The sequence below is a fragment of the Chiroxiphia lanceolata genome, chromosome 3 (genome assembly GCF_009829145.1).
Source record: "Chiroxiphia lanceolata isolate bChiLan1 chromosome 3, bChiLan1.pri, whole genome shotgun sequence".
Lineage (NCBI taxonomy): Eukaryota > Metazoa > Chordata > Aves > Passeriformes > Pipridae > Chiroxiphia > Chiroxiphia lanceolata.
This window is the reverse complement of record NC_045639.1, coordinates 84,772,673-84,793,927: the sequence shown is the minus strand read 5'-3', so window position 1 is coordinate 84,793,927 and position 21,255 is coordinate 84,772,673. Positions and strand designations below refer to the sequence as shown.

The 21,255-nt window shown below is 42.1% G+C and overlaps 1 protein-coding gene across 1 annotated transcript in view; it reads left to right on the top strand.

Moving 5' to 3' along the window:
• Positions 1 to 7,352: 7,352 nt before the first annotated feature.
• The window catches only part of MYO6 (myosin VI), a 104,923-nt gene continuing 91,020 nt past the window's right edge, over positions 7,353 to 21,255 (top strand). The window contains 1 exon segment of the mRNA XM_032681272.1: positions 7,353 to 7,438. The gene's annotated coding sequence lies outside the window, so the exon portion shown is untranslated.

The window sequence follows — 21,255 nt, the reverse complement described above, 5'->3', positions numbered from 1 at the left end:
CTGGATGATGGGACAGAGGGTCCCCTCAGCAAGTTTGCAGGTGATACAAATCTGAGAAGAGCGGCTGATACACTGAAGGGCTGTGCTGCTAGAGGGATCCAGAGGGGACCTCAAAAGACTGGAGATAGGGGCTGATAGGAACCTCCAAAGGGAAGCTCAAAGTCCAGCCCCTAGTGGGGAACAACTGCAGGTACAAGGTCATTCTGCAGGCCTAATTATTTACTAATTATTTACTGTTAGTAAACAGTTTTGCAGAAAAGGACCTGGGGGTCCTTGTGGACACAGAGTTGAATATCAACTGGCAATGTGCCCTTGCTGCAAAGAAAGCACTGAGTATCCTGGACTGCACTGGGAAGAGTCACCAGCACATCGAGGGAGGTTCCCCTCTACTCAGCACTGTTAAGGCCACACATGGAGTATTGTATCTCAGTCTGGGCTCTCCAGAACAAGAGGGATATGGTCATACTAGGGAGAGTCCAGTGAAGGGCCACAAAAGGTGATTAAGTGACTGGAGCATTCCTCCTATGAGAATAGGCTTACAGAGCTGGGAGTGTTCAGCCTGGAGAACAGAAGGGTCAGGTTGGAATCTCATCAACATGTATCAATACCTAAACAAGATGGAGCCAGGCTCTTCAGTGGTGCCCAGTGACAGGACCAAAGGCAATGGCACAAACTGAAATACAGGAGGTTCTCTCTGAGCATCAGGAAACACTTTCTTACTGTGAGGGTGACCGAGCACCAGTGTGGGTTGGCCTGAGAGGCTCTGGAATTTGCATCCTCAGAGATATTCAAAGGCTGTCTGGATATGGTCCTGGGCAGCTGGCTCTAGGGATCCCTGCTTGAGCAGGGGATCAGACCAGATGACTCCTGAGGTCCCCTTCAACGTCAACCAGACTGTGATTCTGTGAGTTTGCTCTCAGTTCCTGCACTTGGTGTGACAAACCTGTCTGGTGCGAGGGCGTTGCAAAGGAAATCCTGGGCAGCACAGCAACAGGAGTGCTGCAGTTCCAGGTGTGCTGTTCTGAGAATGAAGATACAGGGGTCAAAGCCACCCACAGTTAACACTCATCACAAGTTCACAGCTTTGCTAAACTTGTTGCATTGCAAGACTATGGGCAAAAGGCACATCTCTGGCATAAAACACAACTTGCTTGCCAAATTTAAATCTATGCTACACGTCTGCAGGCAACTTTCTTGCAAAGCTTAATTAGTGTTACTGTTCTTTAACAATATGAGCAGAACCATTTTAGCTACCATTCAATTTGCAGCAAATATCTAATTTGGAAAATTTTAAACTGAGCAGCTGAAGCTTAGTGAAGGTATTATAAGCAACTGAAAGAAAAATACAGCAGTTTTTCCTACCTGCTATTTTTCTAGAGTAATTTGAGTATTCTTGCAAGTCCAAGAACAGTTTGTGAACAGATAGGTGATGCACATTATTAGCAGATTTAGTAACTGAGTCAGAACTAGACAATTTGGCACTCTCTGGAGCAAGTAAGCATGCCAGGAGAGAACATCATGCTACAGTGGATGTTTAATTTCTCAGTGAGGATTGCCTTATCCTGTACTAAAAGTCTTAGGGTTGAAGAGCTGGCAGTGGAATCTAAGTGTAGGTATAAAACCCAGCTCAAGGGCTGCTCACCAGCAGGAAAGCACTCAGGTGAGGTTCAAGATAATCTAGCTAGTATACATATGGAAAGGGTGCAGGGAGGCAAGTTTAGTCTGTGTGTGCTTTTGGTAGCGTTCAAGTGCATCAGCAACAGAGTTTACATCTTTGAGAGTGGATTTATTCTACAGGCAATGTAAATTAAACTCTCTCTGTTCTGTATAATAACCCCACAGTGACATGTGAAGGCTAGACAGAAGGGAGGTGCTTTGCAGAATTTCATTCCTGCCTTAGAAATATTCCTTTTCAGCCTAGCAGCATGTTTCTTGTGTATTTTCTTCTTGCTTCTTAGATCAATGTGAAGAGTAGGAGAGCTGCAGCTGGACCCCCATATTTTGTGAATTAAATTATTGCCAGACTTCCTCTGGTCCCTGCCCAAAGGTGTGTTAGAATTTCAAGGGGATCACTTACTCCTCTTAAACTTTTCTTTCTCAAGACTGGCTCAAAAACTAAAACTAAAAATGCCTAAAATGAAATGTCTGAAATGGGATGGAAGGAAAGTCCTCACACTATGTTTTACAGGACACACTTGTTTAGGAACACACTAGATGAGCAGTGGCCTTTACGGAAAGATTTACAAATTAATAAACCTCACAGAATTCCTCAAAAAAAGGTCTCCACTTCGCTAAAAAGTATGAGAAGCTCTCAGTCCCATGATCAACCGAATCCATACTGAAGTTCATTTAATTGCCAGTGAGTAGCCTCTGCTCCATGAAGGAAGGACAGCCCTATGGCTGTCATCTACAGGTTACCTATTTACTGCAGGCTATTTCTGTTTTTCAGATGAGCCTGTGGTTATTTTACTGGCAACTGCTGTTCATCACCAAAAAGGAAATCCATACAGGTGACCACAGAGTGCATTGAGGGGGAGTGGGAGCAAGAAGCAAAAATTAAAAAAACGCAGCTCTATGGCAATTACGATTGTGTGTTTTCTGTGTGGCTTTTACTGGGTTCTCATTCCTACACTAGAGCTCCTCCCTCTCCAGATGAAATATCTAAACCACTGAGGCCCATTCTACTTCTAAATACGTGTGAGTGGGCCCATGATACCTTTGTCAGAGAGAAGCTGCAGCAGAAACAGAAGAAAAGTCTTTCCCCAGAGACATGGGGCGTGTTGTACCAGGAATGGAATCCATCTGTCTTCAAATACTGGGATGACTCCAGGAATATCTTCCAGCTACCCTGGGGTACTGTAATCTCATTTTCCTGTCCTCACCATTTGTGTTTATAGAATGAATCTGCTCACAAAAGTAAAGCAAAAAGCAATGGATTTCAGTCAGAAGGATTACGAGTTCACAAGTCAGGGATTCCCCTTACCTCCTTTCATGCTATTTTTTATGCAAGCTTAGTTCTCTGGAGCTACCCACAACTCAAAATAATCTATTTGCTTAATTGAATTATCCTTAAGGAGAGGAAATTGAAAAACAGAGCCAGTCCAAGAGACTTAGTCCCAGTCAAAAAAACAGAGCTTCAGAAACAGTCAAACATTGGTAGGGCTGAAAATGCAAAACCATCAACCTTCCTTAACTAACAAGTGGTCAAAGAAGAAACTACTCACCAACTGAAATGAAATAGGAAGACTTTAAAAATTAGCTTTTACCTTAAAACATAATGTCTAATTTTTTTTTTTTTGCAACTTGTATGAAGCTCTTGAAATACAGAAGGCCTGTGGAAAAGTTGGAATATTAAAAAAATTAGGCGTAGTCAAAGTAGGTGTTCATGTAAACTGTACTGGAAAGAGAGGAAAAAAAAGGATCATTTCACTACTGTCAAAATCAGAGAATTGTGTATGTGCACATAACACTAAGTGAAAGGAAGCAGTGAGACTTACACACCAATTTTCCAGTAAATAATTTACATGATAAGGAAATGAATGGTGCTTATCTAGAGTAAGCCTGCTCAGAAAGAAACCAAAGGTTGATCCTGAAAGGAACGTCATCTACCACTGCTAAAATCCCGGCAAATTTTCTTGTTCTTTTTCTGTCTCTAAACATAAGCTGCTAAACCTTGAGCCAGTTAGAAATGTTCTTTTGCGAACATATGAGCAAACTATTCTTTATCCAGAGAAATAACAGATAAATTGTGCTGGCAGCTACAATAGCCACATTTGCAAACTCTGCATGGGTAATTCTAAAACAGTTCTAACACCAGTGAATTTAGGTTTAGGTTTTTTTCAGAAATTATTTGCAAAAATATAAAATCATTTTAGGAAGTATCGAAGCGCTAAACTAAAATACAGTTAGGAAACTCCAAGAGTTGATGCTGGCAATCCATGAAGTATTTAACATGACCACATTACATGGATACAGTGTAATTACATCACATTCATATACACTTGAGTATGTCAACAAAGCATGTAAAGTAAATGAACTTCTGGCCTCATTAACTCATTGGCTGTGTCTTTAGTGCCCATGGACATTCTTACAGGCAGAACTTTACCCATTACATGGGCTGTGTAAAACTGCTGTAGCTAATACCAACATGATTCAAACACAATAAGCTTTCCGTGTGGAGAGATGCATTCAGCAAAGGCTTGTAGTCAATGTCAAACCTGATTTTTGCATTTAATTTTTCATAATAAAGTGTAGGAAAAGAAACTTAACACTCATGATACTAGCACTTGAGAACAACCATCTCAGGAGTGAAATTTCTAGTCATGCAAGTGTGAAGGCCTTTATCTTTTTTTATTTATACTGAATGGTCTGAATTTTGATCCACTGAATTATACGTAAGAATTTATGTTCATTGAAATTTTAATATCCAAGACATTATATGATATTCTTTGAAATTAAAACATGCATGATATCTTCTCAGGGTTTTCTGAGAAGTCACCTGGGGTCCTTTAGCTGCTCATCCTTGCAAAACTAAGTCTGACAAAATACAGTGGCTCATACAATTAAAATATATTTTTAAAAAATATATGGCAACTTTAATGATAGAAGCTGTTTGCTATAATCCCTAACAACCTGGATTCATATCAAAATATTCAATTTTTATAAATGGCTGAACACAGACACCTTGGATATCTGGAATACTGTCAGTTCTCTGCAGCAGGGCTACAGCAGAAGCACATATGCATGTTACTAGTCCTGTTAAAATGTCGTGCTGCCCTTGTATTGGTGATCTTTCTGCCTTTGGTATACTCATGGGATTTCTGGTAGGCCATCCAGAATATGGTGCTTACACATTTAAGACGATGCTAATAGAGCTCTCGTTCCTCACAACAGAACCTCCTGTTCTGATGTGTACAGTCTGAGCCTGCCCCTGAGTGCCAGCTGTGCTGACAGACCATATCTGTGCCTTGCAGCTTGTGAATCAATGTTCCTCCACTGCTGTTTGCCCCCGCTTGACACATTGAGGTGTGGGAGGAACGGGGAGATGATGCTGAAGGCACTCTGGTCTCCCTCCTAGCCTCAAACTGCATCTGCTCCTTATACAGCTATTAAGCAAAAACTGGGCGGTAGCTCCAACCCATCTGCACTGTTCCTGGTGTTCTCAAAAGCCTTGGTTAGACTGAAATGACAAAGGGTTGCCCAATTTTCCTAGGAATGAAACTCAAAATGCTTCTTGCCTGCCTCCTTACATACAGGCAAGTACAGTAAAACATGTTTTACCTTGTTTTCTCTTTCCACTTTCCCCCCACACTCTTTGCGTAGTTTGAAGTTCTTGCACTCAGATTTCACTTGTGAGTTTTCCTGTATTTTCCCAGAAGATTTACGGAACAGATGCTGTTGTGTCCTGGGTTATTTTTAAATTTCCCAGGAAAAAAAAAGGAGAGAGTAGAGATGGGCTCCTCCTGATGAGGGAGATCACGTCAGATGGTGAGATAGTGCTCAGCAGTGCTTGGCTTCCACAGTACTGGAGAACTGATTCGCTTGTTTACACTGGAAGTATTTTGTTGACCGTTTCCTGACATTATATCCTGTTTTGCTAACAGAGAGGGTTATATCCAGTCAGCAAATTTATATTTTCATTTACTTGCCCATTCACTTTTTTTCCCACAGATAACAATTATCCTTATCTGTCTTTTACAAATAAAAGTAAGGCTAACCGTACTAGGTACTGCCCTGAAAGGTAATGCCAGAGACAAGCTCCCATTTTCTAGAAGTTATACAATATTTTGATTTGTCCAAATTGTTAAACATTCCTAAATTACGTCAAGTGAAGATGCAACTGTCAAATTCACCTTGCTGCTTTGCAGGCACGTGGAATCTTTTAAAGACCAAAACAAGCTCATAGCACATTTCAGGAGTTATAGGAATGTTAATCTGGATACAGGATTTAACTCCACCCATGCTCTGCCCAGGATGTAGGATTACTCATGCACTTTGTGTACTGCCATTTTCCTTCCATGTGTACATCCATAATGATCCCTGACAGAAACCCCTGAGTTTCTCTAGGTTCTCCCTGAGTTTTCTTTGTCCCCTAAAAGAGGCCAAGGCATTGTGATGAGTATCATATCTACAGGGGTAGATACGGCTGGAAGAAATTTGTTTAAATTATTTATTAGCTAGAGGCTGTATTCACAATTGTCCCTGGTGTTGTCCAGACACTCAAAAAAGATGCAGTGAAGCATACCCTGCCTAAAGAAAGCTAGGGCTGGAAAATTAGGGAAAGCACGAAATTTTGAAGTATGAACTCATTTGTTTGCCTTTGTCAGCAAAATATATAAGAATCATCAAGTGGAGAACAAGGAGGCTTTGCACATATTGTCAAGTCATTGTGCCACTCGTGAAGTGTTGTGTGGAGAGAAGCAAAGTGTTTATAGGAAAGCTGACAAACCAGCTAGCGACGCTAGGAATGAGTCGTGGTAAAGCCAAGGGACAGGGAGGCGACGCAGAGCTGCAGCACGGCTGGTCAGGGAGGGGCGGCTGTGGGTGCCCTCAGTGGTGACGCCAGGGCTGAGCATGATGCAATGCCGTCCAGTTGGGCCACTCTCACACCACCAGCCACCAGGATGAATAGCTGGGTGTAGGCAGATGCCAGGGAAATCCCGCAGAGCCACCATGGAGTCCGGTGGGAAGGCAGGCTGGCACCTGTGTCGCCTCGCAGGAGCCACAGCGGGGACAGGGCGGGGGCAAGCGATGCTGTTGTGCCACTGAGCAGCTTGTGTGACCGTCGCTGCTCCCACCCGTGTAACATCTGTCAGGGCAAGACCCTGGGGACAGGGCAGGGACTGCACAGGGCCAGGGGGAGCCTGGTGGAGGAACCGGGCTGAAACAGCCTCTGACTGCCGAAGCTTAAGCAGCGGTAGAACCACCACCTGCTCTGTACCTTTCTTTATGGGGTGATGTTCAATAAAGACAAAGACAACCCAGACCTGACCCTTTTTGCAACTGCGTTGGTAAAAATAAAGAAAGAAACCCAACTTCTACCAGAATAATCACGGCCCAGCCACAAGCCAGGCGCGTCCCCGAGCCAGCCCCTCAGTACCACCAGGGCTGCGGGGTGCTGTGTCCTCCGCACAGAGGGGCGGCCGCGGCAGTGCCGGGGCGGGCGGGCTGGCGGACAGCGGGCCAGGGCTCCTGTCACACGGCCCCGGACGGCAGAGAAGGCCGGGCCGGCCTCTCCGGCTGCCCCCGCCCCGGCCGGCGCTGCCCCCGCCCCCGGCCAGCCCCTGTGGCGGTGACGTGCCGGGCCGAGCCGGGCCGAGCCGAGCGGCGGGGGCGGTGCAGAGCAGCGCAGCAGCCGCGGCGACAGTAGCAGCAGTAGCAGGGCTGGCAGCGGGCGGGGCGGCGAGCGTAGCACTACCGCCAGGAGCACCGGCAGCAGGTAAGGACGCGGCTCCTCGGCCCCCGCCGCCCTCCGCGCCCTCCTGCCTCCCAGGGGAGGTGCCGGCCCACCGGCCCGGCCGCGGCGCTGCCCCCCCGGCTCCCCCCGCCGCCCTTCCCGCCGGGCAGGTGCGATCGGGGCGGGGAAGGGCCGGAAAGGGCCCTCGGCGGGGTGAGCGCTCCCGCCAGCGCACCGCGGGACGGACCTGCTACACCCGGAGCTTCCCGGCGAGGTGCAGTTAAAATCCCTCTGGACTGTTCTTTACTTCCCTAAATCCGCTGATATGGGAATTTTTTTCCTCTGTGGGTTTGGTTTTTAGTATCATCCTCTATGAAATCCCATCCCTACAGAGTTACAACTGAGCTCCCCTCCTTGCTTCAGGAACATTTCTGTGCTGTCACAGCAAATAAAATTTTTACAGCCCTTACTGGCCGAACTCAGCATGACTGGTAGTGCGATGGAAAAACATCTTCTCTTAGAGTATTTCTCCACGAAGTACTTTTGCAGGCTGCGGTTTTGGAGAGCAGTGTGTATCAGCGCCTTGTACAACTAAAAACCGATACCCAGTTCCTGTAACTCGCGTTCATTACTGACTAGGAAAAATTAAAAAGGTTCGTCCCTTTAATGGTCTTGGATAGAACTTGCAGTACAGCACATATATTGTTGATGCTTGCCTGATGCTTGGTCCTCAGGTTCTGAACTAGTAAATGCCACCAAAGGCCTGTAAGACGGCAATAGCTAAACTATTAGTTTAGCTAAACTATTAGATGAGGGGTTCTGTAAAAGGATGATTGCTACATATTGCTTCATCTGAATGTTGCTGACTGTCGGCCCTTTTTTTACAAAGATGAAGAGAAGTCGTATGTCGAGACTTGTGTCCCCTCTTGGTCTTGAGGAGGGGAACAGACCTTTGAGGCGACCTAATTTCTTACAGTTCATTTGGCATCACCGGGCTGCAGAGCGGCCTATGGATTGGGTTCACAGCCATCCGAGTACAAAGGTTGGCCACGGGACTGTCTTTCGTCTGTTGCAAGTGTGACAAATTAACAGGGTGGAGATGAACTCGTGAGTTAAATGTCATCTGCAGTTTTTAGTTTTATTTTTTAGTGAAAAAACCCTAATAAAATGGAAGTAATTTAATAATTAAAATGATCATTATGAAAATTTAAATGTATAAGCAAATGTCTTGCAGTATTTATTTAAATATAATTAAACTGTGCTAACCTACAAGATAACTATGAAGTGTACAATTTATAAAATAACTGCAAAAGAAAGATCTCAGTATTCTTGAGGTAGGAGAGTAAATATGGACATTGTCAGAGTACAAGTTACAAACCTGTGCAATGTTTTTAATAATGTAGAAAGAAATTAAGATTTAACTTGACTGCATTTTTAGTGTATGTGTTTTTAATGTGTCTAAGTTAATAAACTATTTAGTGACGGTACAGTTATGCCTTTGACTGTGAAACTATAAAGCCAGCAGTGTGAATATAAAGGTAGTAAACTTTCTTGTGGGGCTTAATAGCTTTCTGAATCAAAACCATGTCAGTATCAAAACCATTGCAGAAGTTGTAAGTTGAACTAATTTCCCCACCCCCAAATTTCTAGTCAGAGTGGGCATTCCTGTATAATCTGCACTAAATACTGTGTCCTTCAGCCTCTGGCATTGCCGTGTGCCTTTGTTTTGATAATGGGTCAGTATTTTGACCCATTAATAATAATGTTCTCATAAGCAAGGTGAAGTAGTGCTTCCTTGTGCCTAATCTGCCAGGGTGGAGAAGGCTTTGTGACCCAATCTAGTCTTCATATTTTTGTGGTACTTGATAATGCTACTCTGAGGAAAGCTTTGAGGGTTTTTAAATTTTGACAGTCTCATGAGTGATGTGGCAAAGTTGAGTGGGGACTAACTTTTTATCAGTACACAGTGTGGAAGTATGAGATTAATCTAGCAGGTTCAAAATGAACAAAGGGGGTGTGGTTTTGACCCAGTGTGTAGTTAGTTAAACTTTGGAGATTCTTTCAGAAGCGTGTGGATATTGAAAGTTTACAGGGACTTGAAAAGCAGCCGGACAAATTAATGGAAGAAAAATCCACTAAGGATTACTTGTGCCAAGTACCTCCAGTAGCTCAGGGTGTCACTGAGCTGAACACAGAGCCCGGGAGAATAAACTGGGGAAGTACTGTCAATTATTTATCAAGTTCTTATATTAATTTCAGGCATTGACCTAGTGCAGACAACAAACCTGCCCCTGACCCAGTAGGGCTGCTCTTATGGAAATTGTTCATCTGAAGTGTTTGAGAATAGCTGAACCAAAGGGACCAGATCTAGAGATAGCAAGTCTGGGTGATAATTCTCGGAGAATGCTTATGAGTCACCATCAAACTGCAAGTCGGTTTAAGTGGTGCTGGGGGAGTTCTGGCACCTTTGTACTTGTTGTCACTGATGTCTTTGATCAACAGAATTAGCACAAAATCTGAAGAAGACAAGTAGGTGTTTCAGGATGTATTTTTGATGATCTGCTTTGGAAGACAAGAGGTTTTTGATAAGTTCAAAGGCTGTATTTGAGTGCAAGATACTATTTTCAGGAAGAAGATCCCATAATCAGGTAGTTAGTCAACCTGGCAGCAGCACCATGGAAGCACGTCTGAGGGTTATCAGAGATCTCAGTAAGCATGGGGGTGCAGTACTGTTGAAGTTTGTAATTTAAATTTTTGTCTTGTACTAATGAAATTTAATTAACAGAATAATGTGTTTAGTTTTGGCCAAAGCCCATTCAGAAAGACAAATGTGAATGTCTCAATCCACCGAAAATGGTCATCAAGGCTTAGGAAGGGTTTGGCAAGTGTCATCTACAGAGACTACATGTGATTGCCAAATGTGTTCTAAAAAGGCTAGACAAGCTCGGTTCCAGCAGAAAGAGATCAGGGGACAAGAAGATACTACAGTCTTAAAATTAGTGAGAAGTGGTCTGTGACTGCATCGAAAAAGATTAAACTAGTCTGCACCAAAGACTGGATGATGTTCTTAAAATCTGTTATGCCTTAGGGAGAACTGGAACAAAGCTGAGGTTGTGCAATCTCCTTTCTGCGAAGGTTTTTGAAAGTCAAATAGGACTTGTGTTAAGGATATATTAAAAACATTATTCAAAATTATCTTACTTTTTCTCACTCAGGGGCTTGAGCTTGATGATTTCTTCAGTTGCTGTCTGTATTCTGGCCTGAGTTTATATGGAAAAAAGAAATTTCAGTGCTCAAGAGATAGGCAGTTTCTGTGATAAAGTCCTAGAATCTTTCAATTATTGCTGGTCATCTCATGTTACAGTTTAAGGCATTTGGTTTTAAAAGAATTAGTGTTGAGGCAAACTATTTCATTTGACAGCAAAATGTTGTGGTTTAGGAGTATAGCCTGTAATACCGGAGGAAATATAGTTGTAGGAACATACTGTGATTTAAACCAGGAAAATCAGAGGGATAAAACCTGAGGTATTCATCATCTGCTGTAATATATATAGTATGTGGCCTCATAATTTATGTCCTAGTGTTACAGTGTCTTTGGTTCTGAAACACTTTTAAAGAACTGTCACCCTATTAAAAAAAAAAAAAAGGGAAATCAGACTTGCTAAGTAACATGTGTTTCTCATTTGTATCCATTTTTTAAAGTATGCATGGGAAGATTAAAATGGCAACATTTTAACATAACATGCCATCTATTGAAGTTTTTGCTTAGCTGTTTCTTGGAATGACTGTATTATGTTTGTAGTAAATACTGGTGACTGAGACTAGTGTTTCTGAAGTATTGCTAGATACTGTAATAATATGAAAAACACATAGGAAAAATGTAATTTTTGAACGGATATCTGTGGATGCATCTTCCTCCTCCCAAAAAAACCCCAACAGAAACAAGTTTTGCAAAGCAGAATGTGAAGTATCAGCAGCCTTTGGGGTTTTTCCTAAGGCTCTGATGGCAAGAAAAAGACAGATAAATCTATGGGCAGTTTAATGTCTGGTAGAACCATCTCTGTAAGTAATGACCGCAGAGAGTTAATGGTACATATTCTACTGGAGAGAGCATGTTAAAACTGCCTTTCAGTAAGTGACCATCTTAGAATACCAATTAAAAAATACTGGTATTAATAAATAAATAAATAAATAAATAGATAAGTTCTTGCTTTTTTAATTTTTGTTGAGCAGCATGGGGGGGAGTGAGGTTGTGCTCCTGTGCTGTTGTGCCGCAGCTCAGAGGCAAAGCCTGTTGCCACCTGTGGACAGCTTAGCACAGGTGGTTTGGGAGCCCCAGTAGCATACTGCCTTTTTCACTTTGAAAAGGGAGTTGCAGGCAGATGACATGTAACCTGCTGGCAAGTGCCGGCTGCAGCTCCTGTAGGCATGTGGGAGCTCTGTGAGCTGAATTGCAGGTACTATCAGTAGCAGGGCATGAGCACTCGATTAAGTGTGGGCTGGTGTCTGGCTGCCGTGGCTGTGCTGCAGGTCACTCCCAGCATTTTCGTGACTCCTGAAGCACTTCTGTCAAGCCAGGAGTCTTTTCTTGTCAGCTGAATGATTCTTCTTCCTCTGCAAGTGGGTGAATGAAGCGTAGTTTCTGCTTACTCCAGGGAATGAGAGATGGATCAGACATCTGGAATTAAACCTCACTTTTCATATGTGCAGCTTGCAGTGTCGCTGGTGCTGTGCTTGCCTGGTCTCTGTGTGCTAAAGACAGAAAGGGACCAGTTTCCAAACTGGGATCTGGCCCTGGCAGTGCCGAATGGAGGTGTCATGATCACTACTAGAACTGGGGTGGCCACATCCATGTGTGCATCTTTTGGGGTTTGATCTGCTCTCAGAAGATTCGAAAGAGAAATTCTGAGTCTTAAGCTGAAAGTCTGAGCGAACTCTGGATTTGTAAATGCTGAAGAAAAGGCCTTATTTACCATAAAAGAAAATTCTTCTGTTGGTTTTTTTGAAGCAACATGCCTTGAAAGAGCTTGCTGAATTTATTTTGCAAAGGCAGTTAAACAGACAATTAAATTAAGAGTATTAGTTACATAGCGGATAATTGTTTTATGAGCAAATTTGTTTTCCTTGTAATTAACAAGACTTAGCAGACTGATTTGAAATTTGAGGGGGAAAAAAACCAAAACAGAAGCAGAGAATTTAACAAAGCCAGTGGTTCACAAAAATCTCTTCGATATCAGCTGTATTTTACAAAAATAGCAGCAACTTCCTGAATTATATCCAAATGTTTCTATGGATCCTGAATCTGAAGCAATGTAAATATTCTTACTTTTTGCATTTTGAGCAAGTTCACCTTGTGATGTGTACGTCCAGAGCTCTGTCCCTCTCTCTCATCTGCTATGCTGTCTTCATTGCCATGACACTTAGCAAGGTTTTGATCATCTCAGGTGTGTTCTCATTAGTCCTGGATCCAAAGGAACCTGACTAGAAGGTGATACTGTATTAGCATGTCCTCCAGTCCTTAGGCACGACCCACGAAGGTGGCTGTGCCTGTGCTGGGCTGAGGACACCTCCTTCTGAATTCACATCTGTGCTTAGCTCTTTACTGATTTATTCAAGTGCAGCTGCTCTACGGTGATAGAGGTGATAAGCAGTAAAACCCTTTCACAGAGTCCTCTGTGCCAAAGGCAGACAATTTTGCTGTATCTCCTTTTGTCATGTCTGGGTGAGCGCTGTGTGCAGGCGCACAAAACCTGACCTTCATGGCACTCTGCTTGTTTGAGGGGAGGCACTGGAGAGTTTTGGGGGTGGGATGCTCTGTAGCTGCTCGTCTAGTTCGAGGTTTAATGGTGTGTGATAACCTCCTGTGCTGTTAGCCTTGCTTACGTACTGCAAAGTTTCCAGAACAGGGATCAGAGCATTCAGGAATGAAGAATCTGACAAACGCTTTTAATTCCTTCAGTTTTTGTGATTCTGCCAGGTTGTAATTTTGGGAATAGTTGGGCTGAGGGAACTGCCTGCTGGCCCTCTCCAAGAGGAGATCTTCTTCAACTGCAGCATCTGCTGTGCCCTTCCCAGCTGTGATGATGGTTATTGGGGCTCTTTCACATCCCAATGCAAACTGATGGCTCTGCAGAAAGCAGCAAATCTCATCACCTTTCTCTTCTCAATATGCATGCTGCAGAGGGATGTCAAGCATTTCAGAGCTTCTGTAAGAGTGCAGCAGTAGCATGTAGTGAGGAGCAGAAATGAGGGGAGGCACACGAGGGGTGTACTGCCCTGAGCCATCGCCTGGTCAGCTCACCCTCTCTCAGGAAACTGCAACATGTTGTGCAGTCTCTTAGACCTTCATTGCCTCTATCAAAAGTTAGACAAATGCCTCCAGTAGTTTTTTACAGAGAGAAATGAGGACATAAAGAGAATTTAATAGAATCATAGAATCTCAGTATGACCTGGATGGAAAAGACCTTAAGGATCCATCTAGTTCTGACCGCCATGCTGTGGGCAGGCATTCCCAGACAGAGTTACACACCAGGGCAGTCATAGCAGTAGGAGGGGATTGTAAAAGATCACAGACTTCAGAAGGCCCAAAGATAACGTGGACTTTTATTACTGTCTAAAGATAAAAACAGTTGGGTCTAGTACATGTGGTGGGTTTGGAGGTGAGAATCAATTTATTTTGTGTTTTTTGTTGTTGTGTGGTTTTTTTTTGTTTTTGTTTTTGTTTTTCTTTACAAAGATAGGAAAACTGATGAGATAAATCTTTGTCTCATTTTATAGGCTCCTATTGAGGTGGGTTTTTTTCAGTGTTTGCAGTTGCTTTGAAGCCTTGACAGTGTTCACGCAGCCAGTCTTGATGGCAGGTGCTTGGGTACACGAATGGGGCACTGCAGTGGAATTCATCTCTCTGCTGTTTAGCAAATAGTGTTACTTATGTGGATGCTACAGGAACAATGCTGTTTCTCCTTCTCTCATACTTGTTGGCTTGCCTTTTGATGAGCATGCTGCTGGTCCTGTTTGTCCTCCTCTTTTAATTTTTTTCCAAAGAAGAGCCTTTAATGCTTTTTATAGATTTTGGTAACTGATCTTCTTTTGGCCATGGTTGAGAGCATTGCTTCAAATTTCAAAGTTCTTGGGAAACAGGAGAGAAATAGGCTGTCGTAGTTGTCTTGAACTGGAGCTGTTGGGAACAAAACACTTCTGTTTCTTCTGTACACTTGGAGTTTTGGAGACAGTGAGATGATCTCTGTCTTCAGTTGTCATCCCGTTACATTACTCTTGCATCTTCTCAAGCATCTGAAATTAGTCATGGTCAGACACTCAACCTTAGATTGTATTGACCTTGAGATAGTGTTTGGTTCACTGCATGAATGTCCTGTATTAAAATCTTTATTCTTTGGGTGTTTGGAGGTGCATTATGGGCTTTTTCAAAAGTAGTCTTAACACCTTAGTATTTTTTTACATCAGTTATGCAAGAACAAATTTCAAGCTTTGTTTAGGGGAAATTTGTTTTTTTCAAATAACTTTTTTATCATATTCTGATGGTAATCTAAAACAAATTTGAGGCCTTGTTTTATATTTTGCTTTAAAGGCCTACATCCTTTCAAAGGAAAAAGATTATTTTACTAACCCAGGGAGAGGAATCTGAGACATGAAGTTTCTTAGCCTTTTATCATGCATTACAAGTCATGTCTTGCTCAAAAGAACACCCACAGAACATGGTTTTTTTTACGGTTCAGTCATTGGTCTAAGTAGCTGCTTTTCTGGGTCTGTGACAATCTTTCCTATTGTCAATGAACATGCAGTCTTTCCATGATAAGACAACTGATACTACAGGTATTTCTGGGTTTCATGCTAAATTCTAATTATGTATATTCCACACCAAAGCAGCAAAGATAAATATAAATAATATGTTGACCATATACTCTTATGCATTATTCTCTTTCAATTTAAATCCTTGCATCTTTTTCCAGTTTTGCATCCATGTATGTACTTTTGTCAAGTATTACATCAGATTTCTTTTAACTTGGAACTGAAAGTACTTTATTTTATCAAGTGTTGGAGTTTAGCTTCTTTATTTCTGTTCCTACAGAATTCTGTGACTGTTCATGTAGTAGTCAGCCTAGCAGGGGTTATAACATGTAAAGTTTGTTCATAGACTTCTTTTTTTAGATTGCCCTCTGCAGCTTCTGTTGCAAACCATTCTGTTACAGTCTCAGATCAGTTACTGATTTCTGTAGAAGGAAAGGGATTTTTTATCCCTTAAAAGAAATGCAGTTCTATTATTTCTTGATTTTTTTTTTATTTTTAATTTTTTTTAGTAAAAACTTGGGATTTTGTGTGAGGAATAAGTACTGACTGCTTGAGTGCATAGGATAGAAGTGGAAATTTGTATGATTTAAAAGAAACAAACAGCTATTTGAGATTAGTTGTTTTCTGTATTAATCCTGGTTTCTTGATGAATCCCTTTGGGAGGGAAGAGGGCAGACAAAAGGCACTTCATATCACTGGCATGTTTGCTTACTGACTGCTACTTTAGTCCTAGGGAGAAGGTAGAAGAAGGGGAGAGGGAAACTACTGGGAGGAGTAGTTTGAGGTGAGCTCCTTCTGAGTAACACATGAAGACTGAAGGGTGATGCCAAGGTAGGAAAGTCTGGGGACCTGAGAGGACCAAAGAGACCCCAGCAGATTCAAGAGGAAACATTTAAAGATAGTAGTAGAATAAAAATGGTGTTTTGATGCAAAGCAGGTTAGCACTGGGGGTTGCCCTTCCTACCGTGTCTGGGCTGGACTTTTAAAGCCATGTTTTCCTCAGCAACTGCAAGATGCTGCCTGATCCCCATACATGCCCAGGCACTGACCCTGGATATGTCTGCCAGGGGCGTAAGAAGACCCCGAGGCCTTGCAATCTGGGCTAAGTATTTCACCCCAAGACAGCTAAATGTTTTGGAGTGCAATTTGAAGGTGTGCTAAGGTGTGGTTAGTTCTAATTAATGAAAACTAATTGGCTCATGTTTTTCTAGGACTCAGCACATTCTTTTTACCAGCCTCTCTCATTACCTTTGGTCATCTTGTTGAAAATGACCAAAAAGTTTTGAGAGGATCCAGGTAAGACAGGAGCCTTCTCAAAAGGATCTGTTACTTCCTCCACTGTACATAAGCTGTAGGGAGAAATTTGATACAGCTGTGCATGAGGCTCCTGTGGCTTTGTTTTTTTTAGTTAGATCAGCTGCTTCATTGTAAATTCATGACCTAATTTTGTGATGAACATCTTATAGGTGGGCAAACCCACAAAATTCTAAGTAGGAGTCCCCAGTCTGACAATGAAGTGGACATATCTGTGTGGTAAAGGCAGGGGTTTTTTTCTAAGTATTTAATTTTACTTTGTTTCAGGCCTTTGTGTAAGGAAAAACTGTGTAATTGTCACACATCTGAAGACAGAGACAAAATAAGTTGAGTGTCAAATAGTAGCCACATTTTCAGGAAAACCAATTTTATGTTGTGGGAAATTAGTCTAGTAATGCTAGCAAGCATTTAAAAAATGTTTACTGCTTGGTGGGCATGCTGTTTATTTTTGAACCTCATGTCTTAACAGACTTCAAGTTACTACTGTTGAAAAAGGAAGGATTTTTTTCCTTTTTTCTGACAAATTACCACTTAGGCATCTCCTGCAAGTGTTTGAACTCTGCTGCACTTCTAATATATGCTAAAAGCTTTCACTAGTAGGCATGGAAGTAAAGAAAAACAACTGTGCCTTCTCTATTATTATACCTCTGTCAAGGTCTTCACATCTATTTCATTACTAAAAAGGAGAAAATGTGTGAGAAGAATGAAGGATTTTTAAAAGATCTTCCCATCTCTGAGGGAGGATTTCCCCTTTTTCAGGTACCAGCACTCTCCTCCAAAGGACTCCCACCCAGGTGGGACAGGAATGGCTTGGTGTGGAGCTTGGGTGCTACAGGCTATAGCAAGTAACATGTAGGATGCAAACCTTGGCTCTGTTGTACTGATATCACCTCTTTGCACTGTTGCATGTAATGGCAGTCAAATTTTGACCCAGATGCGTGTGATAGTGTTCATTTGGAGTTCACCGGAGTATAAAACATAATGAATACTCCACTGTATGTTGTTAGCATGTCACCTGGATTGGCTTCCTGGGTTGCATTGTGTCTTGTCCATCATTCATCTGCCTGGATCACTCTAGAATGATCTGGTTCCTTGGTGCTTCAGGTGCATGTATTTGTGGAGGCTTCACAATGTGTCTCCCTCTGAATCAGACTTCTTTTTTCAGGATCAGCTGCCCTTAAAGAAGTCCTGTGTAAGTTATTCCCAGGACACTTGCTCTATTTTTTTTTTTTAAATTTTTTTCTTTTTTTCATTTATGTTGCTACTTCCAGGATATCCTGCCTTTTGTGTTTCACAACTTGCTGGAAATGGGAAGGATTTGCATGGCGTCAGGCCTGTAGATGAGCATGCAGCTTCACATGCTCTGTGTGGACTGCATATACCAAGACAGATTGCAAATGGAGTTTGTACAATAGAGCAAGTTAAACTGGCTACATCAGTGTGGTTTTCTGAGGATGAAAGAGATACTGGCTTTTGCTTTACTTATCAGCCAGGCTTGGTGTCTAGTGAGAAGGGTAGCGGAGAGATGCAGGGCAAAACATCTGGTAGAAGCAGAATTTAAAGACTGGAGAGGGAGAGAGTTTTAACAAAATTTCTTATTTTCTTTGTTTTTTGCATTCTCTTGTTGAGGATGAGCAGTGTCATACCAGTAAGCACTGGATTGGGCTGCCTGTAATTACTTGGAAGCTGTCAACCTACAGTTAACCCTGCTCATCAGGCTGAGGTTGGGAGAGTGACATGGAGAACAATTTGCTGTGGGGAACATGCCTCTTAGGATAAGCTTTGCTGGTGTGCGCTCAACACAGCCTGGAACCTCTGCAGTAGAACATGCTTGCTCCCCATGTGAATCAGCAGGACGGAGTACTTTCTGTTGTTGCAGGCTGTTGAGGGTGGCTGCTCTGTTGGAGACTCCTTTGGCTGTCCATGGTGGTCCTTGCACCGGATGTAATGCACTGAGCTTGCTCTGGGCCCTGCAAAGAACACCGTATGCCTTTTACCCCCTAAAATGCATGTGGATTCACTGGATTCCTGGATCAAAGTAGCAATCTGTTTTCCTGTTTTAGAAAATATGGAAGTGGGGGGAGTACTGATGCTTTGAGATGAAAATCTGCTTTACAGGCTAATTTTAGATGCAGCTTAATGTGTAAGAGGAAAGCAGTTTAGAGTACGAAGGACTTGAGAAGGGGAGTAACAACCAGAGGTCCAAAATTATTAATACTGGTGTTGACCAGGGTGGTGTAGACAGAAGCAGCCACCTATGCTGGGGAAGGCATGATCTGGAGCAGTGGCTGCTGATCTGTGGGAATGCTCAATGGAGGCGGCTGAGCAGATGTGGTTCACCTTCCAGGCAGAGCTTCGCAGACTAGCTGAGCTCAGAGGCTCAGCACAGTGCAGGATTAGCACGGCTCCACTGGCAGAGTGGAAAGCTCCCGACCTCCTGGTGTTCCCCAAACAAAAAAAAGTTCAGAGCATTGCAAGGAGTTTTTCTTACCTGGAATAGCATCAGTGCTGATTTTTAGGATTGGCCCTTTCTGCTGTCATGTTTTCTCTACGGTGTCTTCAGTGATTCTGCTATTTCTGTGGTTTTTGACTTACTGATAGCTGGCAGCTTTAAAAATGAATGTGAATTTCTCTCATTTCTCTCTAGAGAGTAACTTTTTTTTTTTTTTTTTTTAAATAAAAGGCATTTTGAGGCTGGGGGAAGAGGTAAACCGTAGGATGCCTTGAGAAGAGGGAGCAGCCAAGTATCAAAGAAGATGAAAATCATTCACTACAGTCAAGGTCTAATTTTTAATCCACTGCTACAATAGAACAACATGTCAGGCAAAACATCAGTCCTCCCTCCTATACCTCTCTGATATTTTTCTGTATAAATCTAGTTCAAGAGACCCTTAGCAGTAAAGGCTTACGGGAAGGCTGATGTAGTTATTAGAGCACTTCCTGGGTGGCTCAGCCTTCATCTCTAGAGCCACACCTGGTGTATTAGGGTTCCCTAATGCTGTTATTATGGGACGTGCTCTGTATACGTTTCTAGAATGATGTCAAAAGCTTCCGTAGCAAAGGAGGATCAACACACAACACAAGCTGCTGGATGCGTGAAGAAATTAGTTAAATTACAGCATCAGTAAAACTTGAGTGAGTTTTATAGAGTGCAAGCTGACAAAGCAAATACTTTTTTGATAACCTGTGAAATATAATTGTGTTTCTCTCTTGTGTGCTTTAACTTGGATGTCAGCAACTTTTGCTGACTTATCACTTCTGAAAAAAAAGAATTTATTATTTCTTAACAGACCAGATGCAGTGGTATTTTTATTTTAGCAAATTTAGATTTGTATCCTTTACAGGTCATAACACTGGGAAGATAGCCAGCATGGCTCACCCTTGTCTGTGAAGGTAGCATAGGAAACTGCTATTGCAGGATGTGCACGCATTTGAGAAAGCATTTGATTAATCTTGTTTCCTTTGTCGTTCCCAAGTTATTGGAGCTATTCAAGAAGCATGTATATTTTTTAAGTTAGTCAGAGCAAACCATTATAGCTAGCAAGTTCTTTTTACTAGTCGTCTAAATAAAGCAGAAATTCTGGAAGTTGTGAATTTCCTTTTAACAGAGCATTGATACCAAAATGCAATGTCAACTTGGTATTATTAGTTTTCTTTCTGTGTAGTAAGAAAGAAATATTGTCTGCTTTTGTTTTTTGGGTGATACTGTAGCAAAAATATACTCCAGGTTTACAATTCAGTCTTCTGAACTATAGTCGAGTGCTTCTTTTAAATAACCTCTATTTATTAATAAAAATAATAAGATCATTCTTCAGACCCTGTGTCCTTCAGTCAATAAAAGGAAACGTACTTCCCTGTAATTAAAGACAGGTAGGCTATTGTGGAGGGTGGAACAGGAGTCTTTGTAAAGAGAGTTGGAGTCTCCATTAACATGGTGTGATGAGGGTCTGACTCAAGTGTTGATGCATTTTGCAAAATGAGTCTGTTCATTGGCTGTGGGTTTTTGTTTCATTTTGGCTTTTCTTATTTCAGTGGGTTGCGAGTTGTATCAGTTGGGCTGCTCTGTACTACATCTTACACTTAGAACTCAATTGTTCTTGAGTTCTTGTCTCAAGACTTCATACAGTTCACTGGAAGGTGACTGAACCCCATGTCTTTGGTGCTGTCTCAGCACCAAGGAACTGGAATTTTCTGGGTTCCTGAGGAAGTACCTGACTTGTGTTAATCCTCCAGGTTTTTCATCGTAGTCTCATTCTACACAATTGTTTCTTTTACACTGTGTTTTGAATATTTTCTAAGATGACCGTAGACGATCTCTAATCACACAATAACGTGAGACAATTGTACTTAATGGCTTTTAGTTTTCTAGTTCCCATGAATAATTCAAAACCAAAAACTCATCCCTGAGGAAGATTTTTACTCCAGAAAGGAAATGCAGAAAATCTGTAACACGTTTACTGTTAGCTTCCCCTTGCCCCCTCCAAGATGATGCTCAGGTCATTCAACAGTGACAAGAAATAACCATTGTGAAATTTGAAATGTTTCTATTCACAAGGAGAAATTTGAATTGGTCATATCTAACTTGTGTTGAATTCCTGATCACTGTAAATTAAGCTCCTATGGAGCTCAAATTTTGGATGAGAGAAGATATATGGACTCCATATGTCTGAAATAAAGAATATATTTGCTAGAATGTAGGAAGTGCTGAAGACTTCCAGATTGGAGTTCTAAATAGA